Source organism: Tamandua tetradactyla, chromosome 22 (assembly GCF_023851605.1).
Source record: "Tamandua tetradactyla isolate mTamTet1 chromosome 22, mTamTet1.pri, whole genome shotgun sequence".
Classification (NCBI taxonomy): domain Eukaryota; kingdom Metazoa; phylum Chordata; class Mammalia; order Pilosa; family Myrmecophagidae; genus Tamandua; species Tamandua tetradactyla.
Genome location: NC_135348.1, coordinates 24,451,569 through 24,473,841, shown reverse-complemented (window position 1 = coordinate 24,473,841; position 22,273 = coordinate 24,451,569). Strand labels below are relative to the sequence as shown.

At 39.0% G+C, this 22,273-nt stretch overlaps 1 pseudogene; it reads left to right on the top strand.

Moving 5' to 3' along the window:
• The first annotated feature begins 1,657 nt into the window (after positions 1 to 1,657).
• Positions 1,658 to 22,273, top strand: part of LOC143665996 (ubiquitin carboxyl-terminal hydrolase 10-like) — a 32,665-nt pseudogene continuing 12,049 nt past the window's right edge.

The window sequence follows — 22,273 nt, the reverse complement described above, 5'->3', positions numbered from 1 at the left end:
AGGCACAGAGCGGTCCATAGACTTATACGATGGTGATGAAAATGAGAACTTCCGAGATTCAGGCACATGAGCTTTACTGTCACTGCCCTTACTTGGATTACTCCTTACATCTCTCGGAGCACCTCTGATTCCCTAATTAATTCCTCAGGTGGATTAGTTTTGAAAACATATCCACTTGGACTTAATTATCAGTGTAAATTCTCCCCCATTTGGAGCTGATTGGCTGGCTGTGCTGAGAAGGTCCCTTTGACTTTATTCCTCCTGGGAATCACTAAGTGAATTCGGAGACTAGCTCCTCTCTCCATAGGAACAAGTCCACATGGCATGAAATGGACCAAAAGTAACCCTATAACTGTACCCACAGAAGCATTTCTAAATAAAGCCTCTACTAAGTGCAGGGCTGCTTGTGGGGGCAGGGTGGTGGGAGAAGTCCACAGGATTAATGCCTTTAGATTTGGTAATTAGTGAGTCCCCCAACTACATTAATTTTCCACGGAGCATTTCTTAGAAATGGTTGCAACACAAGACTTTTGTTAGTTGATTTATTTAAACAGAAGATTTCGTTTGCATAAAATCTTTTTGTTATGTCAGCGCTTGCCTCTTGGTAAATGATAAAATACCTGTCCCCTCCCTCTTTTTTATTCACATTGGCATGTGAACTTGTTAATCCCTACAGATGAATCAGTGAAGGCAGGTACAGATTAATTTGAGCAATGAACCACCTCGAGCATTTTGCGAACAGAGACAGGTGTAACAACCTTTTTTTTTTTTTTTAAATAGTTTTTGGCACATGGAACTTTATTTTTCAGGTTATCCCCTTAGTTAACAAACTCTGGAGTTATTGCTGCCTCTGATGCTTTGTTTTTCTATTCCCATAGGCTTCTGCAAACTGAGAGCTTGGTTAGAGACATTTTCTACAGGTTAGGAATTCTTGTTGAAGGAAGTTATTACAAGTCGTAGCCCCACATCTTGTTCCAAAAACTCTTCCATCTTCTGCAAGCTTGAGAAAGATGCGGAGCTATGATAGAAGACTGTGTCCTCTACAGATGCTGCCAGAGACATTTGCAGGACAGAATTCCCGGCTCCATCCTAGAAGCAAACACCTGGGTATTTTTTGAGTCTGGATTTAAAAACAACTTTCTAATACTGAAGGCTTAAACTATGCTGCCAGTTTTAAAGATAAGCCAGGCAAAGGTAGCAGCAGTGCCATCTGTACTCATACTGCTGCTTTTGAGTCCTAGATCCAAGATTCTTGTAACGAAGGCTGATAACATGGCTCTTCATTTCTTGAAGAACTCACATTAGTTTCCTCTGTACAAGTTGAAGGAAGTGCACTGAGACACAAACACCAGCTGAGTTCATCTGAAGCAGAGGTAAAGGGATGTTTCAGCCAAGGTCACCCTCCAATCTGAGTGTTGAATGCTGACTTTGTAAATTTAAGTGTGAGCTCTGCAGTGACTCCAAAAAGACAGTGTTTCTTGCTTCTCACAATGACCACCCGCTGGATTGGGTGTTAGTCAGGAGAGCCTATGATGAAAGCTCTGATAGCCCCTTGCAGCAGGCAAATGTTGCAACAAAGTAAACAGAGTTTGGCCAAGGTTTGGTCAAGTAGAGGTAGAAGTAAATTCTCAGGCATTAAACACAGGTTAAGTGGGTCATGAGTAAGGCTACATACAGGGAAGCTCAGGAAGAGAAGGACAGAGGTTGGAAACTGGCTCAGGGCAAAGCTGTAGGTGAGAAATATGAGGTGAATGGCCACTGGGTATCCCACCCAGAGGTGGTCATTTCTGGCTTTAAGGAGCTCAGACTCATCAGGACAATCATTAGTATGCTTTCTTCATCCAGAAATCCTCTGGAAGTATTTTGAGACCTCAGAATAGATCAAGAAATCTACCACTGTTTGGACTGGAGCTCAGGGCTCCCAGAACTGGGTTATCTTTCTAAAGTGTGAAACTATACTTTGGAGTCCTTTAAAGTCCTCAGATATTAGTCTTTCTCGAGTAACTTATTTTGTTTTAGACTCCCCAAAAAACATCGCTAATCTATGCTATCTAGCTTTTCTACAGCTTCTCAGTGTCTTTTCTATTGATGTATCCAATTTTTCCCAATTCCTGAGTAAAAGTCTTAAAATAGTTCAGTATCCTGTCTGAATGACATATCTTTATGTCATTTCTCCTTACTTCTGTTTTTTTTAAACTTTAATTTGCATTTATTTTAAGAGGAATTTATTCCCAAGCCATAAATTTTTGTTTCTTCAGTTTCTTCTGGGATGTCTTTTTCTTCTTTGCAACTTCCTCTTCTAGTTTAGGAATCATTGGTTCTTTCTCAGTAAGGATCATATCAACATGACAAGGGGAACTCAACGTATGGGTTAATCTGACCATGGGCTCTGTAAGTCCTTCAGAGCATCTTAAGGCCTTTGTTTACCTGGATGTACTCAAGGACCAGAGAATCTACATCTAAACCCTTAAGTTCAGCAATACTCTCTGCATTTTTAAGGATGTGCAACAAAAATTCAGCACCCTTTTTTGGGCCACTGACCCTGAATCCAGCCCCACTGTTTGGCCTGGGCACACCTGCCAACAGCACCATTGGAATGATGGAACAGAACACATTGCTTCTGTAAAGCGACATCTTTCAGATACTTGGTGGCTTTTCAAATATGCATCCCTTGTTGACCTGAGCAGTTTCTCGGGTATTCTTAAAGTGAACACGAAGATTTGAACCTCTTGATTTGCATGATTTTGTAGGGTTTTCTGGGCCAAGGGAATGGTGAGCCATTTTCAGAGATCACCTCGGGCTGCTTACGGGAAGAACTATTTCTCCTTACTTCTTTATGCAGAGCTTATTCTGGAATCTATTATGGGCTTTAGAAACTATTTTCTTCCCTCCACATTTTCTGGAGTGCATTCAGCTTATAAATATCTATAAAGACCATGAACAAAAATACATTTAATGTCATTAATAGATTTAAGCTATGAGAGACAATGATTATGGGATGCATTAGATGAGGACTTTTTCCCCGAAGTGTTTTCAAAATACTTGCAAAGTGATTTATCAAAGCAAATACTTTACTATTCCATCACTGTAAGACTTCACATACTCCATACCTGATTGTTCTTTTCTTTTATTTTTTATTTACTTATCTATTTTAACATGGGCAGGCACCTGGAATCGAACCCGGGTCTCCAGCATGGCAGGAGAGAATTCTGCCTGCTGAGCCACCATGGCCCACCCTGTTCTTTTATTTTTAATGTTTCTGGAAACACTGGAGCTGGCTCAACAAAACTATCACATTGCCGGGAATTCCTTCCTTGTGTGAGTGACCAATTATCCACTGCTCCTCATGGATCATTCCAAGAAGAAGCCACAGGATGTGCCCTGTTCACATCCTTGCTTTTAAGAGGTTTGCCAAGCGTGTCTTCCAAATCCATGGCTGATGCTTAGATGGAATCTTCTAGAGTATTTATACCTCCAGGCCCTCAGTGACACACCAGAAGCACAAAGTGCTCTTTATTCCCTTCTAATTTTCAAATGTCATCATATCTGTAAAGTCAGTGTTTTGAATACAGCTAGGCAGACTTCAGATTGTTTGCATTTGTTCCCTGCAGTGTCCTGCTGAGCATGCTGGGGTTTCAGAAACAGAAGCAGCAGGATCTAGGGATTTGGGGCCCCAGGAGGAGGAACTGGTATTACCTCCATCACAACCCTCCTCTCACCCATGCAGATACTTTCCACACATGAAGGGCATTCAGTCATCCTCAAATCATTCTGACACGACATATTTCATTTCACGGTATTTGGAAGCCCTGCTTGCTCGTTCCCGTTGGAATAACCTGCAGTGAAGACCGTTTTCCACGTGCAGGAAGGAAGTTCCCTTTTGCTTTCAGTAAAGACGCATCTCCTTTTCTGCATTTGTGGGTCTCCAGGTGAAGGGCCATGAGGAGCTGAATCCCAACTTCCTTCCAACTCCCACACCTTCACGTGGCTCCTACTCCTGCCTGTTTTGACTACGTGAGGCAGTGAGAGCCTTATTTTTTACTCTCTAAAAGTAAAAAGTGGACACTTCACTCCACGAAGACTTTTACGGTCTAGTTAAAGAGGACTGGAATTTCCACCAACCTGTCCGGAAAAAAAAGGCGTCCACGTCCGAGTCGGCTGCTCTTCCTTCCTACGCTGCCCGTTCCGAGGGGTTCCTGACTGGGGAGGGCGCAGCAGGCAGCTGGGGGGCCGGTGAAGCCTGGGGCCAAAGACAGCTGGGAATGGAGGGCAGGAGGCGCAGCATCCAAAGCCGCAAATGGGGCGTTCTCAGAGCGTCGAGGGCGGACGGGGGGTGTAGGGCAGAGGGTACCAGCCTCCCTCTGGCGGGGCGCACAGGGCTCCTCCTTGGCGCCCTTTCCTTGCAGGCGCTGGCAGCCTGCTGCCCAGCAGGCTGGGGTTCTAGCTGCCGAGGCGCAGGCTTTCCCTCAGCAGCGGCAGTTAGCTCTTCCAGCCCTTTGCCTGTCTCTATTCACAACCTGTTTTTTGTTTTTTGTTTTCCTTTTTCCCTCCAGCCTCTCCATTACACCTTAACTAAAAAGGTGATATCTATTTAAGGTGTAAGAATAACCTCTAGGATAACCTCTCAACTCTGTTTGGAATCTCTCAGCCATTGACACTTTATTTTGTCTCATTTCTCTCTTTCCCCTTTTGGTCTAGAAGGTTTTCTCCATCCCTTGATGCTGAGTTCCAGCTCATTCTAGGATTTCTGTCCCATGTTGCCAGGAGGGTCCACACCCCTGGGGGTTATGTCTTATGTAGACAAGGGAAGGGCGGTGAGTTTGCTTGTCGTGTTGGCTGAGAGAGAGAGGACACATCTGAGCAACAAAAGAGGTTCTCTTGGGGGTGACTCTTAAGCCCAATTTTAAGTAGGCTTAGCCTATCCTTTGCAGGGTTAAGTTTCATATAAACAAACCCCAAGATTGGGAGCTCAGCCTATTGCTGTGGTTGTCCCCACTGCTTGTGAAAATATCAAGAATTCTCCACTTGGGGAAGTTGAATTTTCCCCCTTTCTCACCATTCCCCCAAGGGAACTTTGCAAATACTTTTTTCTTCACTGTTCAAATCACTCTGGGATTTATCAGTACATCACTCTGGACAAACCTACAAAATCTCATGCCCTATTCAAGGTTCCATGTACTATGGTGGTCAGTTAAGCTGTCCCCATAAGTTATATTAGGAAATGCACTAGTCAAAATATAAATTTTGTACCAAATAAACATTTTTTGCTTTAGTTTCACACGTAAGCTAAAGTTTTAAAATATTAATTACCATCTATTTTCAACACCCTGCAGTATTGACATCCCTTTGTTCTTCCTCATGCAAAAACATTTTTTAATTTGTACATTTAGTCACTATCATTATACACTCTAGGTATTCCTAAATTATACCATCTCAGTCTGTATCATCTATCTTTCCTTCTGATTTCATTTGTACCCCAGCCCTCCTCCCTCTATCATTTTCACATTCAGCTTCATTCAGTGTTTTAACATTATTATATTACAGTTAGGTATATGGTGCTATCCATTTCTGAATTTTTACAATCAGTCCTGTTGCCCAATTTGTATCCCTTCATCTCCAATTATACAATATCTGCCCTATTTCTATCTCCTGATGGTCTCTGTTACCAACTAAACTCTCAAAGTTCATTCACTAATGTCAGTTCATATCAGTGAGACCACACAGTATTTATCCTATTGTTTCTAGCTTATCTCACTCAGCATAATGTCCTTAAGGTCCATCCATGTTTTTACATACTTCATAACTTTATTCTGTCTCACAACTGCATAATATTCCATTGTATGTATATACCACAGCTTGTAGCCACTCATCTGTTCGATGGACATTTTGGCTGTTTCCATCTCTTAGTAATTGTAAATAATGCTGCTATAAACATTAGTGTGCAAATGTTCATTTGTGTCCTTGCCCTTATGTTCTCTGAACAGACACCTAGCAATGGTATTGCCAGGTCATATAGTAATTCTACACTTAACTTTCTGAGGAACTGCCAAACTGCCTTCTACCACTGTTGTGCCATTTGACATTCTCACCAACAGTAGATAAGCGTGCCTCTTTCTCCACATCTTCTCCAGCACTTGTTGTTTTCTGTTTTATTGATAATGGCCATTCTGGTGGGTGTGAGATGATATCTCATTGTGGTTTTGATTTGCATTTCCCTAATAGCCAGGGAAGGTGAGCATGTTTTCATGTGCCTTTTGGCCATTTCACAACCTGTTTTTAAAACTTGAATTCTAACAGACACAAATGGGGAGGGGATGCCATGCTGTTCTAACTGTTACACAAACTGGATAGAGACCTGTACCATCTAACTCTATATTTACTCAATTAATTCATGTTTAGTGTCCACTGACTCCAAGGCCCTGAGCTGATACTATGATGAATACAAGAATGTTCAGAGTTGGGCTGTTTTGATTTTTTTTTTGCATAGCCTAAAGGAGAAACTATTACATGTGTATGCTAGTTTGAAGTATTCTGTACCCTTGAAAGGTCATGTTTTAATACTGATCCAATCTTGTGGGCCCAGACCTATTGTTTAGGGTGGGAAACTTTGATAGGATTGTTTCCACGGAGATGCAACACACCCAAGTGTGGGTGTAGCCTTTTGATTAGATGCAGATGTGACACCACCCATTCAAGATGGGTCTTGATTACCTTACTAAAATCCTTTAAAAGGGGAAATATTTTGGAGAAGCCTCAGATGCAGATGCTTAGAGAACAGTTATTTCAGAACTGACAGAGACAGGGATCTTTGGCATACTGACAGAGAGAGCAGATGCCTACAAAAGGGCAGAGCCCAGCAAACATCACCATGTGCCTTCCCATGAGTTGCTAAGCAAGCCAGAACCCAGAGTTGTGGCCTGGAGGAGCTAAGTGAAGGCCCACAGGTGCTTAGAGAGGGAACCACTGGCATCAGAAGCTGGGAGCAGTGGAACTGGGAATAAGGATCAGCAGATGCCAGCACATGCCTTCCCACAGACATCAGCCTATATTTTCCTGGATGTCTCAGTTTGGACATCTTTCTGGTCTCAAAACTGTAAACTTGTAATTTAATAAATTCCCTTTATAAAAGCAGCAGACACCAGCCATGTGCCTTCCCACATAACAGACATCAGCCTGTCTTTTCCTGATGCCTCAGTTTGGACATTTTTCTGGCCTCAGAACTGTAAACTTGTAATTTAATAAATTCCCTTTATAAAAGCCATTCCATTTCTGGTGTAGTGCATTCTGGCAGCTTTAGCAAACCAAAACGATATGTTTAAGGAATTACATTCTGAAGCAGAAGGTAATCAGTGTCTTTCAAGAAAAACAGGCAGTGTTTGGTATTCACAGTTTTTGGTACCATAGTACCACAAGAATTAAGTTTTCATCTCAAAATGGCAGCTGATATGTAACAGAAGTTGCCCTAACTCAAGTATCAGAAAATCTGGCTTTGAATCCTTATTCTTCATTTTCTACTTGCATGTTTTTAAGCAATTTAAGCTCTCTAAGCTTCCAATCTTTCTTCTGCAGAAAAAGTACAACAATGCCTCAATGTGTGATTGTGATGAGCATGAGTTTTTAAAACTTTCTGTCAAATGTTATGGTTTCTAGTGTTAGGAATCAATCATAACTATACTTTGTTGAATGTTTACTTTGTGCAAAGCACTTTAAATACATTAACTTTAATCTAGTCAATAGTTCTATGAATAGGCAGCATAATTCCCTTTATCAATGAGGAAACTGAAACCCAGAGAGGTTAAGTGATTTGTCTGAAGTCACACAGTTGGCATTCAACAGACTCTTTTGAGTCTATTGAACTTTGGCCTACTGAAATTGAAAACATGCCTGATTTCTACATCATTATACTGCCATTTCAACGTAGTCTCTATTTAGCATGAAGGAACAAACAAATATGAATAAACAAGTTAACATGGAACAGGTGAATATATGGGAATTGGTAAAATAATCATCAAGGAAAATAAAGTTGATTTATCATATCTCAAGGAACAAAAGAGAACAAATACTAACTATACTTGACAGGATCCTCATTTCAAGAAAATGAAGTGAGGTAACCTGGACTTTGAAACAAAAGCAGACATGAGGACGCTTAGAGAGAGCCTATCCTTTCTTGGACTGTTTTTGTTTTAACAGCTGGGTAGAATGAGGGCCTGAAACCCTAGGAAGTTTCCCTGGGTTAATGTTCGGCACTGTCTCTTTTACCATAGAGAGAAAGAAAAGACCAGGCTATAGCAATATTCTGGGGTGTGAATTAAGAGAAAGTGGGGTGCAAGGGCAGTTCAGTGGTAGAATTCTAGCCTGGGTAGAATTCTCCATGCACGAGACCTGGGTTCAATTCCCAGCCCATGCATTTCCCCCTGACGAAAATAAATTTCAACAAATGGTGCTGCAATAACAGGATAGTCACATGGAAAAAGAAAGAAATGTGACCCCATACCACACAGCATACAAAAGATAAGAAAAAAAAAGAGAAAAGATTAGGTAGCTTTCTTCAAGAAATGAGGATATTTTCTTTGTGGCAGATTAGAGTGGGACATATCATGTAGAAATAATCTTTTTTTAATATTTATATACTGTAAATATTATTTCATTACATAAAGTAATGAAAACTATTCAAGGCCAATTAGAATTTAAAGAGACCCCATAATAAAATAGTTTAGTATGTGCTGACTGCACACAGCTATTTCATGTCAACCTCAGGACAATAATGCGAAGTATGTGCTATATCACTGTTTTGCAGATGAGAAAATTGAGACTCAACGACCCTTGAATTTTTCCCATGGTGTTTCTAGAGTAGTCATTTGTGTTGCATTATGAGAACTGGCCACCTTCAACATGGGTGGGCGTGCTCTCTGGCCCAGAAATTCCCGCCCCACTCAGTCTCATGCACACCTCTCTCTGCTCCTTCCATCTGGCACACACATGAAACACCATCTGGTACTTAAACTAGCACTGAAGGTATTTACAAAAGCCTGTGACCCTTGACTTGACCAACATTTAAAAAAATGTATTTTTATTGAGAAATCTTCACACCCATACAGTCCATACATGATGTACAATCAGTGGTTTACAATGTCATCACATAGTTGTGTATTCATTACCATGACTATTTTTAGAACATTTGCATCACTCCAGAAAAAGATATAAAAAGAAAAAAGAAAGAACACATACATCCCATACCCATACCTCTTTCTCTCATTGACCATTTTTTTTCAATCTACCTCAATTATTTTACCCCTTATTCCCCCTATTATTTATTTATTTTTTTATACATATTTTTTACTCATCTGTCCACACCCTGGATAAAAGGAGAACCAGATACAAGGTTTTCACAATCACACGCTGACTCATGTTTCATTGTCAGCTTTCATTTATCTGCAAAGGACTTGCACGTCTCCTTAGTAAACTGCTGCCACACAGGTACATTCCCATATCCCTCACAGACCCCCTAAAAATGTAAAGGAGTTTTCATCTTGGCCTAAGCAAAAATTAGGAAGATAAACTTGCAGGAAAAATTTTCATATCATGCCTCCAAAGTAAAAGAGAAATTCACTCTCATTTGAACATCTATTGCTTTCCTCCTCTAAGGCAGAGAATTAAGGTTGCTTGGAATCGCTAACCTTACAACACTGCTGAAAGGTAGGCATTAATATATTCATATAGATGATGAAAATAAGACTCAGAGGTTAAGCAACTTGCCCCAGGACATACAGCTGGTAGGTGCCAGACCTGAGAAGCTTCAACCTCACTTTCTTTGATAAGGCATTCTCCAATCCTCAAAAAAACCAAAACCATAAAAAAAAAAAAAAAAGGAAAAGAAAAAAAACCAGAGCGGAATGAAGGAAAGCAGTTCTTCTCTTTAACAGCAAGATTAAAAACAGTTAAAATCTTTGACTCAATTATCTGGTGTTAGACTTTGTCAGTTTCCTATGGTAAATGTTGTATCTCATCATGGCCTTTTCCTGAAATCCAGCTTGCTCAGGCAACTTTCAGGCCCCTGCCAATGTGTATATACATGGACTGAAGAATAGTATTAATATTAGCCCAAACTATATAGCATTATAAAGATAAGATGAAGTCAAAGTGAAACTGAAAAGACTTGTCAACTATCTAAGCTTGGATATATCACTTTATTAATGCCAATAATAATAGTTACCACTGAGCATTGATGATGTTAATTCTATTTAACTTAGAAGAAATTATTATTCCCCTATTAAAGTTGAGAAACTAACTAACTTGTTCAAGGCTAGAGCCTATATTCAAATATGGTCTTTCTCAATTTCAAACTTACAGCCTTCCTACTACACTAACACCTATAACAAAGAGCTGGCCAACTCTTTTGGTTTGTGTGTAAACCTTTTCATATTATGACTTCTCATTCACTTGCAAATATCAGATGGTGGAAAGTCACCAGCCTGAGAAATCTGAATGGGTCCAGGGCCCAGAAATCTCCACCACTGGACTGACCAAGGGCTGGGGATTTTCACACTTCTAGTCAGTCAACCAGAAGAACTGGTTAAATTCAAGACTGAACTGGGATTGGTAGCATAATAAACAATTATTTTGAAAAAAAGTCCTTAGAGACATCCAGCCAAAAGAGCTCTTAGTCCACTAGTGGCAACATGAGGATACTGGATACAAAAGAAAGGCAGAAAATAATTCCAGTTTCAAAGACCAACCCAACTGTAGGACCTTGACTTACCTTGGCTAGAAGCGCTCTCTATCTGATAAATAGAAAATGTTTTTTATATGATTTTTCAACAAAGCAGTGGTCAATTCAGTGCTAAGGATCAGAATGGCCAGCTGCTGGTATAAAAAAATATATTTGGAAGACAGAGCTAGTGTCTAAAATGTGTCTTTAAGAAGTAAATTGAGTCAAATTCCTGAGTCCTCGGTGAGACTCTTACTATTGCTACAGGTACCAAAAGGGCATATCCATAGAGTCATCCCATGCCTATATACTTCGTTACCTGATGAAGCTCTGGCCACGACTCTCTTCTCCTCTATTGAGCTGGGTGGGAGCAGTCCTATCCGTATTATAGTGTAGCCTAGAAATAGGCTGAACCTTTCCTAGGCCAGTGGTTCTCAAACTTTAGCCTCCATCAGATGGCTTGTTAAAGCATACAATGCTGCATCCTACCCACAGAGCTTTTGATTCAATAAATCTGAAGTGGAGCCCCCAAAAATGCATTTCTTTTTTTTTTATTAATTTAAAAAAATTAACAAACAAAACATTTAGATATTATTCCATTCTACATATACAATCAGTAATTCTTAATATCCTCACATAGTTGCATATTCATCATTTCTTAGTACATTTGCATCGATTTAGAAAAAGAAATAAAAAGACAACAGAAAAAGAAATAAAATGATAATAGAGAAAAAAAAGACTATACGTACCATACTCCTTACCCCTCGCTTTCATTTACCACTATTTCAAACTGAATTTATTTTAACATTTGTTCCCCCTATCATTTATTTTTATTCCATATGTTCTACTCATCTGTTGATATAGTAGCTAAAAGGAGCATCAGATATAAGGTTTTAACATTCACAGAGTCTCATTGTGAAAGCTATATCATTGTTCAATCATCATCGAGAAACATGGCTACTGGAACACAGCTCTACATTTTCAGGCAGTTCCCTCCAGCCTCTCCACTACATCTTGAACAACAAGGTGATATCTACTTAATGTGAAGAATAACCTCCAGGATAACCTCTCGACTCTGTTTGGAATCTCTCAGCCATTGACACTTTGTCTCATTTTACTCTTCCCCCTTTTGGTCGAGAAGTTTCTCTCAATCCCTTGATGTTAATTCTCAGCTCATTCTAGGGTTTTTTCTCAGTCCCTTGATGCTGAGTCTCAGCTCATTCCAGGATCTCTGTCCCACATTTCCAGGAAGGTCCATACCCCTGGGAGTCATGTCCCACGCAGAGAGGGGGAGGGTGGTGAGACTGCTCGTCGTGTTGGCTGTAGAGAGGGGCCACATCTGAGCAACAAAAGAGGCTCTCTTGGGGGTGACTCTTAGGCCTAAATTTTAAGTAGACTTGACCTATCCTTTGTGGGGTTAAGTTTTATGTGAACAAACCCCAAGACTGGGGGCTCAGCCTATAGCTTTGGTTGTCCACACTGCTTGTAAGAACATCAAGAATTCAACTTGGGGAAGTTGAATTTCTCCCCACTCTCACCATTCCCCGAAGGGGGCTTGCAAATACTTTTCCAGTCACTTATCAAATCATTCTGGGATTCATTGGGGGATCACTCTGGACAAACCAACAAAATCTCATGTGCTACCTGAGATTCCAAGTACTAAAGACATTCAATCAAACTATCTACATGAGTTATATTAGGAAATGCTCTAGTCAAAATCTAAATTTTGTAACAAATAAACATTTTTTGCTTTAGTCTCACACATAAGGTGACATTCTAAAGTATTAACTATCATCTAAAAAATGCATTTCTTATAAGTGCCCTAGTGATGCTGATACAGTTGGTTTGGAGACAACACTTTGAGAACCACTGCTATAGACTCACAGTTAGACCTTGTGGTCAGAGTTTTACAACTCCCAAGGCAGAAGGAGATAAGATAAAACAAGTCAAAGAAAAGAGTACTTCTACCCAAGGACAAGAACAGATGGCCAAAGCCTCCTTTTCCAGAGCCCTACCTGGGTCCTTCTAGCACTTCCAGAGGTTCAAGGGACCACTTCCAATTGACAGGCTACCTCAGGCTCATCTTTCATTGCACCAGCTACCTGGGAAAAAAGAGTGAAAAGCAAAAGTGAACAGAAAATCTTAAGAGTGAAATAACCCCCACTCCACTTCCAAAAGTTATTCCAAACAGTAGGAAAAAAAGTTAACCTCTTTGCTCCTCCCACAGAAACTCTACTCTTTATCATGGTAACCCAATTACCAACCTGCTTTTATGTGGAGGAGTGGGGCTAAGCACTTTAGATGTGCCATTAATAATGCTTACAGTCACAAACTTTGCCAGGTGAACGATGCTTTACAAAAATATTTAGCAGAATATAAAGGAACTGACACACCTACTGAAAGCATTGTTCCAGAATTTTTATTTGATCATCCCAGAGAACCATATATAAAAGAGAATTGACACATCAATACATAGTTAACTCCCAATTCATTTTCTTCTTCAAGCCTATGGTTTCTGAAAGTGCTTGTAACCATGCAAATTAGAGGCTGGGGTTGATTCTATAAGGTATTAGATTACATTAATTTAATTAATCTAGACAACTATTGAATTTTTTTCACCTCAAATGACAGTCAATTGAGGAGCATATACAAATTATCCCTGCTTTATGCATGAATGGTAATTTATAAAGTTGTAGGAATAATACACATGTAGAATGTTTTTAGCTTGGAAGATATATTCTGGGCTGAAAAGTTTGTGGGAAACGTCCTCTGCATGAAGAATTCCTGCTCCCAAATTCCTTGATAACTAACATAAACAGCTTTGAGAGAAAGAGGGAATAACATTTCACATCTGGCAGGAGCCTGGCAGGGTTCTTTGGAGACTCCAAAGCAAACCAAACACAGTTAAGCCAGGCCTCTTCTATTCCAATCTGGTCCAATTCCAGTGAAACGCCTTGGGCTTGGGACAGCTCTGCTCTAGTTGGCAGTAACCTAAAGTCTGTTTCTTCTACTGCTCCCATATCCTCTGAGAGAATGTGTCCACTTCAGAGACCTGGAGGTGTGGCCTGAAGCCGAGGAGACATGGGGAACCCCATCAAAGGTGACCCCAATGACCTGCTCTTCACTGGGAGCCTGTCCTTCCAGAACTCCAAAATGGATGAAACACCATGGCAAAGAAATGTAGTACTAACTTTTGGGGAAGATAGCAGAGTAGGGAGTTCCAGGACTCACTTGGGTTCCAAAAACAACGAGTAAATAGTCTGGAACTGTCTGAAACAACTGTTCTGGGGCTCCAGAGGCCAACAAGAGCACTGTACAACATCCCAGGAAGAGTAGAAGGAAGAGGCTGACAACCTGCAGTAAAGGACTATGAGTAGCTTACTCTGCAGCCGCTGCTGGCATCCATCCCCTGTTCTTGAGGCAGGTTCCCTTGGGGTCCAGTCCTTGGCTAGCTGCTGCAGATGTAGAGGGACATGGAAGTCCTTTTCCACAAGAATGGAAAGAGGTGGGGGAGGGACAGCTGAGCAGTTGGATGAAGGTCACCACATGCTGGTAAGACCAGGAAAGAGCAGCTCTGGGGAGCTAACAAAAAGGCTTTTGGGTGCCTTTCATGACCCTTTTCCCAGGGTTCTTTGGAGATGGTCTGTGCCCCGCTCCTAAGTCCTTGGCCCTGTTTTGACTAGAAAGTACTGACTTAGGGAAGTCCTCTCTGGGGTGGCCCAAGAATTTGACTTAGAGGTAAAATCAGCTAGAGACAACCAAAGGAGTGTAGAAAGAAAAAAATCTATAGAGGTGAAACAAAAACAAACAGAATAGATCAAGATTCATGGAGAAGTAGAAGAAGTTTTCTTCTGGAGGTGAAACAACTGCGCAAATGGTACAATCTTAAAAATTGTACCACATATCCAGAACAAGAATCAAATGAAGAAGAACTGAAAAAATCTTGTCAGTTAAACATGGACAGTTGTAAAGATCTCAAATAAGTTGAACCAAGTGTCAAAAAATAGACTTTAACACAAGAGAGCCTTAATACAAACCAGTCAACAATAAAACCTTAGGCAAGAGAGAGAAACTAAACTTCAGAGTAAATTTATCAAGATAATCAGATGCCTAGACATCAGTTAAAAAATTACAAGCCATATTAAATAATAGGAAGATATAGCCCAGTCAAAGTAACATAGGAAATACAAATTTTGAAACAACTAATCACAGATGTCCAAATAAATCTCCTAAATCAATTGAAGGAGATGAAGGAAAATATGGCTAAAGAGAGAAAGAATATTAAAAAGACACTGGGTGAGAATAAAGAAGAATTTGAAAGTATGAAAAGAAACATACCAAAAATTATGGGAATTCAAGGGATAATAGATTAAGAATATACTAGAGGCATACAACAGCAGGTTTAAACAGGCAAAAGAAAGAATCAGTAAGCTAGAAGAGAGGACAACTGAAATCTCACAGACCAAGGAGCAGATGGAGAAAAGAATGGGGAAAAGATAAGCAGGACTTAAATGACAGCACAAGGCTCACAAACATATGTGTCCCAGGAGGTGAAGAGAAGGGAAAAGGGGCAGAAAGAATATTTGAGGAAATAAATGGCCCAAAATTCCCCAACTCTTATGAACAACATAGTATACTTGTCCAAGAAGTGCAACACACTCCAAACAGAATAAATCCTGATACTTATTCTGAGACACATACTAATCAGAATGTCAAATGCAAAAGATAAAGAGAGAATCCTGAGAGCAGCAAGAGAAAAGCAATTTGTCATATATGAGGGAATCACAGAAGACTTAATGCCAATTTCTCATCAGAAACCCTGGAGGCAAGAAGGCAGTGGTATGATATATTTAAGGTACTGAAAGAAAAAAACCACCAGCCAAAAATTCTTTATCCAGCAAAACTGTCCTTCAAAAATGAGGGGGAGCTTGAAATATTCATTTAGTTATAGTAAAATATTTAGTATTTCTGTTGTGCAAGAAATATAAAGGGAGTTCTGTAGGCTGAAAGGAAAAGACTGGAGAGAGAAAGAGGCTTGGAGGATAATGTAGAACTGAAAATTATCAGTAAGTGTAACTACAATGGTAAAAGAGGGACAAAATAAGATATGACATATAAAAACCAAAGGATAAAATGACTGAAGTACTGCCTTTACAGTAATATTATTGAATGTTAATGATATTAACCCAATCAAAAGGCACAGATTGGCAAATGGATAAAAAACAAGTATGATCCTGATTTTTGACAAGGCTGCCAAGTCCACCCAACTGGGAGAGAGCAGCCTCTTGAACAAATGGTGCTGGGAGAATTGGATATCCACATCCAAGAATGAAAAGGGACCCTTACCCCACACCTCAGACAAAAATTAACTCAAAATGGATAAAAGACCTACATATAAAAGCCTGAACCATAAAACTCCTAGAAGAAAATGTAGGGTAGCATCTTCAAGATCTTTTATTTTTTAATTGACAAACCAAAACAACATACAAACACAAACATTATTTATTTATTTATTTTAATGACAAACCCAAACAACATACAAACAGGAACATTCTTAACATATAAATATTTCATACATGGTGTATAATCAGTGGCTCACAATATCATCACACAGTAGTATATTCATTACCATGATCATTTCTTAGAACATTTTCATCACTCCAGAAAAAAAAATAAAAAGAAAAAAAATCATACATACCATGCCCCTTACCCCTCCCTCTCATTAATCACTAATATTTCCATCTACCCAATATATTTTAACCTTTGGTCCCCCTATTTTTTTTCTATACCCCTTACCACCCCCTTTCATTGATCACTAGTATTTCAATCTACTCTATTTGTTTTAACATTTGTTCCCCCTATTATTTCTTTATTTTTAATCAATATTTTTTATTCATCTGTTCATACTGTAGATAAAAGGAGCATCAGACAAGGTTTTCACAATCACGTAGTCACACTGCAAAAGCTGTATCATTATACATTCATCTTCAAGAAACATGGCTACTAGAACACAGCTCTACAGTTTCAGGCTCTTCCCTCTAGCCTCTCTAATACACCTTAAACTATCAAGGGGATATCTATATAATGCGTAAGAATAACCTCCAGGATAACCTCTCGACTCTGAAATCTCTCAGCTGCTGACAATTTATTTTGTCTCATTTCTCTCTTCCCCCTTTTAGTTAAGAAGATTTTCTCAATTCCTTGATGCTGAGTCCCAACTCATTCTAGGATTTCTGTCCCATGTTGCCAGGGAGGTTTACACCCCTGAGAGTCAAGTCCCACATAGAGAGGGGGAGGGCAGTGGGTTTGCTTGCCGTGTTGGTTGAGAGAGAGATAGGCCACATCTGAGCAACAAAAGAGTTCTCTGGGAGTGACCCCTAGGCCTAATTTTAAGTAGGCTTAGCCTACCCTTTGTGGGGATAAGTTTCATATGAACAAACCCCACATCTTCAAGATCTAGTGATAGGCAGTGGTTTCTTAGACCTTATACCCAAAACACAAGCAATGAAAAATAAACTATATAAATGGGACTCCTTAAAATAGAAGACATTTGTGCTTCAAAGACTTTGTCAAGAGGATGAAAAGGCAGCCTACCCAATGGGAGAAATATTTGGAAACCACATAGCTGATAAGGATTTAATATCCAGGGTATATAAAGAGATCCTACAACTAAATGATAAAAAGAAAATCCAATTTAAAAATCGGCAAAGGACATGGATAGACATTTTTTTCAAGAAGGATATATGAAAAGCACAGGAAATTAGTTCAACATCACTAACAGAGAAATGCATGTCAAAATTACAATGAGCTATCATTTCACAACTTCTGGAGTGGCCACTATCAAAAATAAAATAGAGAAAAAGAAAGAAAGAATGAAAGAGAGAGTGATGCAATAGCAGCTCAGTGGCAGATTTCTCACCTGCCATGCCACAGACGCAGGTTCGATTCTTGGTGCCTGCCTATGTAAAAATAAAAAATAAAAGAAAACCAATGATTGTACACCATGTACGGATTCAGTGAAAATTTGTCAATAAAAAATTTTTTTAAAAAACCAGAAAATTGCAAATTTTGGAGAAGATGTGGAGAAATAGGAATACTTATTCACCATTGGTGGGAATGTAGAATGGTACAGCTTTTGTGGAAGACAGTTTGGCAGTTCCTCAGGAAGCTAAGTATAGACCTGCCATATGATCCAGAAATTCTGCTAATAAGTATATACTCAGAATAACTGGGAGTAGAGATACAAACAGATATTTGCACACTGATGTTCATAGCAGCATTACTCACAATTGCTAAAATATGGCAACAACCCAGGTATACATCAATCAATGAAGAATAAACAACATGTGAAATACACATATGTTGGAATATTATTCAGTTGTAAGAAGAAATGAAGTCATGCACATGTGACACCATGATGAATTTTGAAAACATTATGTTGAGTGAAATAAGTTAAATACAAAGCAGTGTGGACAAACGAAGCAATAGGCTGAGCCCTCAATCTTGGGGTTTGTTCATATGAAACTTATCCCCACAAAGGATAGGCTAAGCCTACTTAAAATTAGGCCTACGAGTCACCCCGAGAGAACCTCTTTTGTTGCTCAGATGTGACCTCTCTTTCTCTCAGTTAACATGACAAGCAAACCCACTGCTTCCGTCTCTCTATGTGGGACATGACTCCCAGGGGTGTAAACCTTCAAGGCAACGTGGGACAGAAATCCTAGAATGAGCTGGGACTCAGCAGCAAGGGATTGAGAAAACCTTCTAGACCAAAAGGAGGAAGAGAGAGATGAGACAAAATAAAGTGTCAATGACAGAGATTTCAAACAGAGTTGAGAGGTTATCCTGGAGGTTATTCTTACATATTATATAGATATCATCTTTTTAGTTAAGGTATATTGGAGAAGCTGGAGGGAAGTACATGAAATTGTAGAGTTGTTTTCCAGTAGCCATGTGTTCTAGTTTGCTAGCTGCCAGGATGCAATATACCAGAAATGGAATGGCTTTTATAAAGGGAGAATTTAATGAGTTGCTAGTTTACAGTTCTAAGGCTGAGAAAATGTCCCAATTAAAACAAGTCTATAGAAATGTCCAATCAGAGGCATCCAGGGAAAGATACCTTGGTTCAAGTAGGCTGATGAAGTTCAGGGTTTCTCTCTCAAGTGAGAAGGTACCTGGCGAACACAGTCATGGCTTCTCTCTCTCATCTGGAAGGGCACATGGCAAACACAGCATCATCTGCTAGCTTCTTCTCCTGGCTTCCGGTTTCATGAAGCTCCCCGGGAGGCGTTTTCCTTCTTCATCTCCAAAGGTCGCTGGCTGGTGGACTCTCTGCTTCATAGTGTTGCTCTCTCTGAATCTCTTTTTCCAAAATGTTTCCTCTTTTATAGGACTCCAATAAACCAATCAAGACCCATCCAAATGGGTGGAGACATGTCATCACCTAATCCAGTTTGACAACCACGCTTGACTAAATCACATCATCCAGGGAGATGATCTCATTACAGTTTCAAACATACAGCATTGAATAGAGATTGTTCTACCTTTATGAAATGGGATTTACATTAAAACATGGCTTTTCTTAGAGGGCATACTTCCTTTCAAACCAGCACACCATGTTTCTTGAAGATGATTGTATAATGATATAGCTTTCACAATGTGACTGTGTGATTGTGAAAACCTTGTGTCTGATGCTCCTTTTTTTTATGGTATGGATAGATGAGTAAAATAAAGGGATTAAAAACAAAGAAATAATAGGGGAACAAATGTTAAAATAAATTTAGTAGATTGAAATGCTAGTGATCAATGAAAGCGAGTGATAAAGGGTATAGAAAAAATAGAGGAAACAAAGGCTAAAATATACTGGGTAGATGGAAATACTAGCAATCAATGACAGGGAGGAGTAAGAGGTATGGTATGTATGAGGTTTTTCCTTTTTTCTTTTTATTTCTTTTTCTGAATTAATGCAAATGTTCTAAGAAATGATCATGGTGATGAATATACAACTACGAGATGATATTGTGAGTTATTGATTAAATTCCAAGAACAGAATGATCATATGGTAAGAATGTTTGTTTTTTGTATGTTGTTATGTTTAAAAAATATTTTTTAAATTAAAAAAAATGAAATAAGTCAACTACAAAAAGGACAAATATTGTATGACCTCACTAGTATGAATAAAAATAACTAGGAACTCCTGGGTGTTAATACCTAAAACATAGGTTACCAAAAGATAGAATGAGGACAGACAATGGGGAGCTGATGCTTAATTTGTGCAGAATACGTAACAAGGTTAATTATAAATGTTTGGAAATGGATAGTGGTGATGGCAGCACATTATCATTGCTGTAATTAACAGTACTGAATGTGTGTATGAATGTGTTTGAAAGGAAAAGTTTTGGGTCACATGAGTTACTAGAAGGAAAGTTAGAAGATGAAACATGGGACTGTATAACACAGTGAACCCCATTGTGGATGGTGGATTGTGGCTAATAGTACAAATATAAGAATGTCCTTTCGTAATTATAATAAATGTATGACACTATTACAAGGTGTTAATAATAGTGTGGTATATGGGGAAAATGCACCTAATATAAAGTATAGTCTAAGGGTAACTAATATTTTAATATTCTTTTATCAATTGTAAAAAAGGTATCACACCATGCAAAATGTCAACAATAGGGGTTATATTGGAATGTTGTATATTTTGCATCACTTTTATACAAACTTACAACTTTGCTATTAAAGAACTAAACAAAGCAATACTTAAAAAAAAAAACTACTATGCTAAGTGAAAGAAACCAGACACAAAGTACTATATGTTGTATGATTCCATTCACATGAAATACAAATTAAATAAATCTATAGAGACGGAATTAGCTTTATTCTGTAGGACTGGTAAAGGACAGAGGGATTGAGAGGTGACTGTTCAGGGCTATGGTGACTGTCTTTTTTGGAGTGATGAAAATGTTCTAGAATTGATTGTGGTGATGAATGCACAGCTCTATGATTATGTACTTTGTAAGGACTGTATGGTATGTGAATATATTTTAATGAAACTGCTTTATCAAAAAGAAATATAGTACTCTCTGAAACTATCGTGCTGAGATTTTTTTTTAACTTTTTATTGATAAAACAACGTACAACCACATACATTCTTAGCATCAAACATTCCATATATGGTATACAACCAATGGCTCACAGTAGCATCACATAGTTGTATATTCATCACCATGATCATTTTTTTGAACATTTGCATCACTCCAGAAAAAGAAATAAAAAGAAAAAAGAAAAAAATTATGCATGCCATACACCTTACCCCTCCCCTCTCATTGACCGCTAGTATTTCCATCTACCCAATATATATATATATTTTAATTTTAATATTTGTTCCCCCTATTATTTCTTTATTTTTAATCTGTATGTTTTACTCATCTGTCCATACCGTAGGTAAAAGGATCCTCAGCCACAAGGTTTTCACAACCACAGTCACATTATGTAAGCTATATAATTATACAGTCATCTTCAAGAAACATGGCTACTGGAACACAATTCTACAGTTTCAGGCACCTCCCCGTAGCCTAATACACCTTAAACTAAAGAAGAAATATCTATATAATGCATAAGAATAACCTCCAGGATAACTCTCCACTCTGTTTAAAATCTGTCAGCCTTTGACACTTTATTTTGTCTCATTTCTCTCTTCCACCTTTCGGTCAAGAAAGTTTTTTCAATCCCTTGCTGCTAAGTTCCAGCTCAGTCTAGGATTTCTACCCCACATTGCCAAGGAGGTTTACACCCCTGGGAGTCATGTCCTACGTAGAGAGGGGGAGGGAGGTGAGTTTGCTTGCCGTGTTGGTGTACCGAGATTTTTAACATACATTTTTTTATGTAGTCCTCACCTCAACCCTGAAAAACAAGGATTATTGCCCCTTCTATTAAATGTTAATAAAAAGAAAATGATGCTCAGCAAAGTTAAGCAATATGCCAGGATCACAGAATATATTCACGGCAGAACCAGAGCCTGTTTCAACCCAAGTAGCCATCTTCTCCATGAGTCACTCTAATTTACTATTGGAGTTGAGGGAGGGGGGGATTCAAACCAGCTCTAATAAGTACATTAAGCGATTCATGTACTTATTTAGAACAGACTCTGAGAGTAGAACAGGTAATTTGCATGTCCTTAAGTGACATCACAAAGTACGCCATGTTGGGTTTACAATTTTCCCATCTTTCAATCTTCCACTCCTACTCCTACTCCCTGTCCATGGACCACATTATCCCTTCTGTAAAAAAAAGAAATAAATCTAATAATAGGGGCTGAGGCAATCACCCCTTGTTTAAAAATTAACCCTTCTTCTTCCACCAACTTCTTAGCAATACTTCCAATGCTTCAGTATTCTGGGTCTCATTTTGGAAGAGTAAAATATTAACTGAGTAAAGTCATTCACACCACTTGAGTGGCAAATGGGTCAACTCTTCCAAGAGATATCTGTTTTTGTTTTTGTTTTTTTGGCATGGGTAGGAACCAGGAATCAAACCCAGGTCTCTAGCATGGCAGGCGAG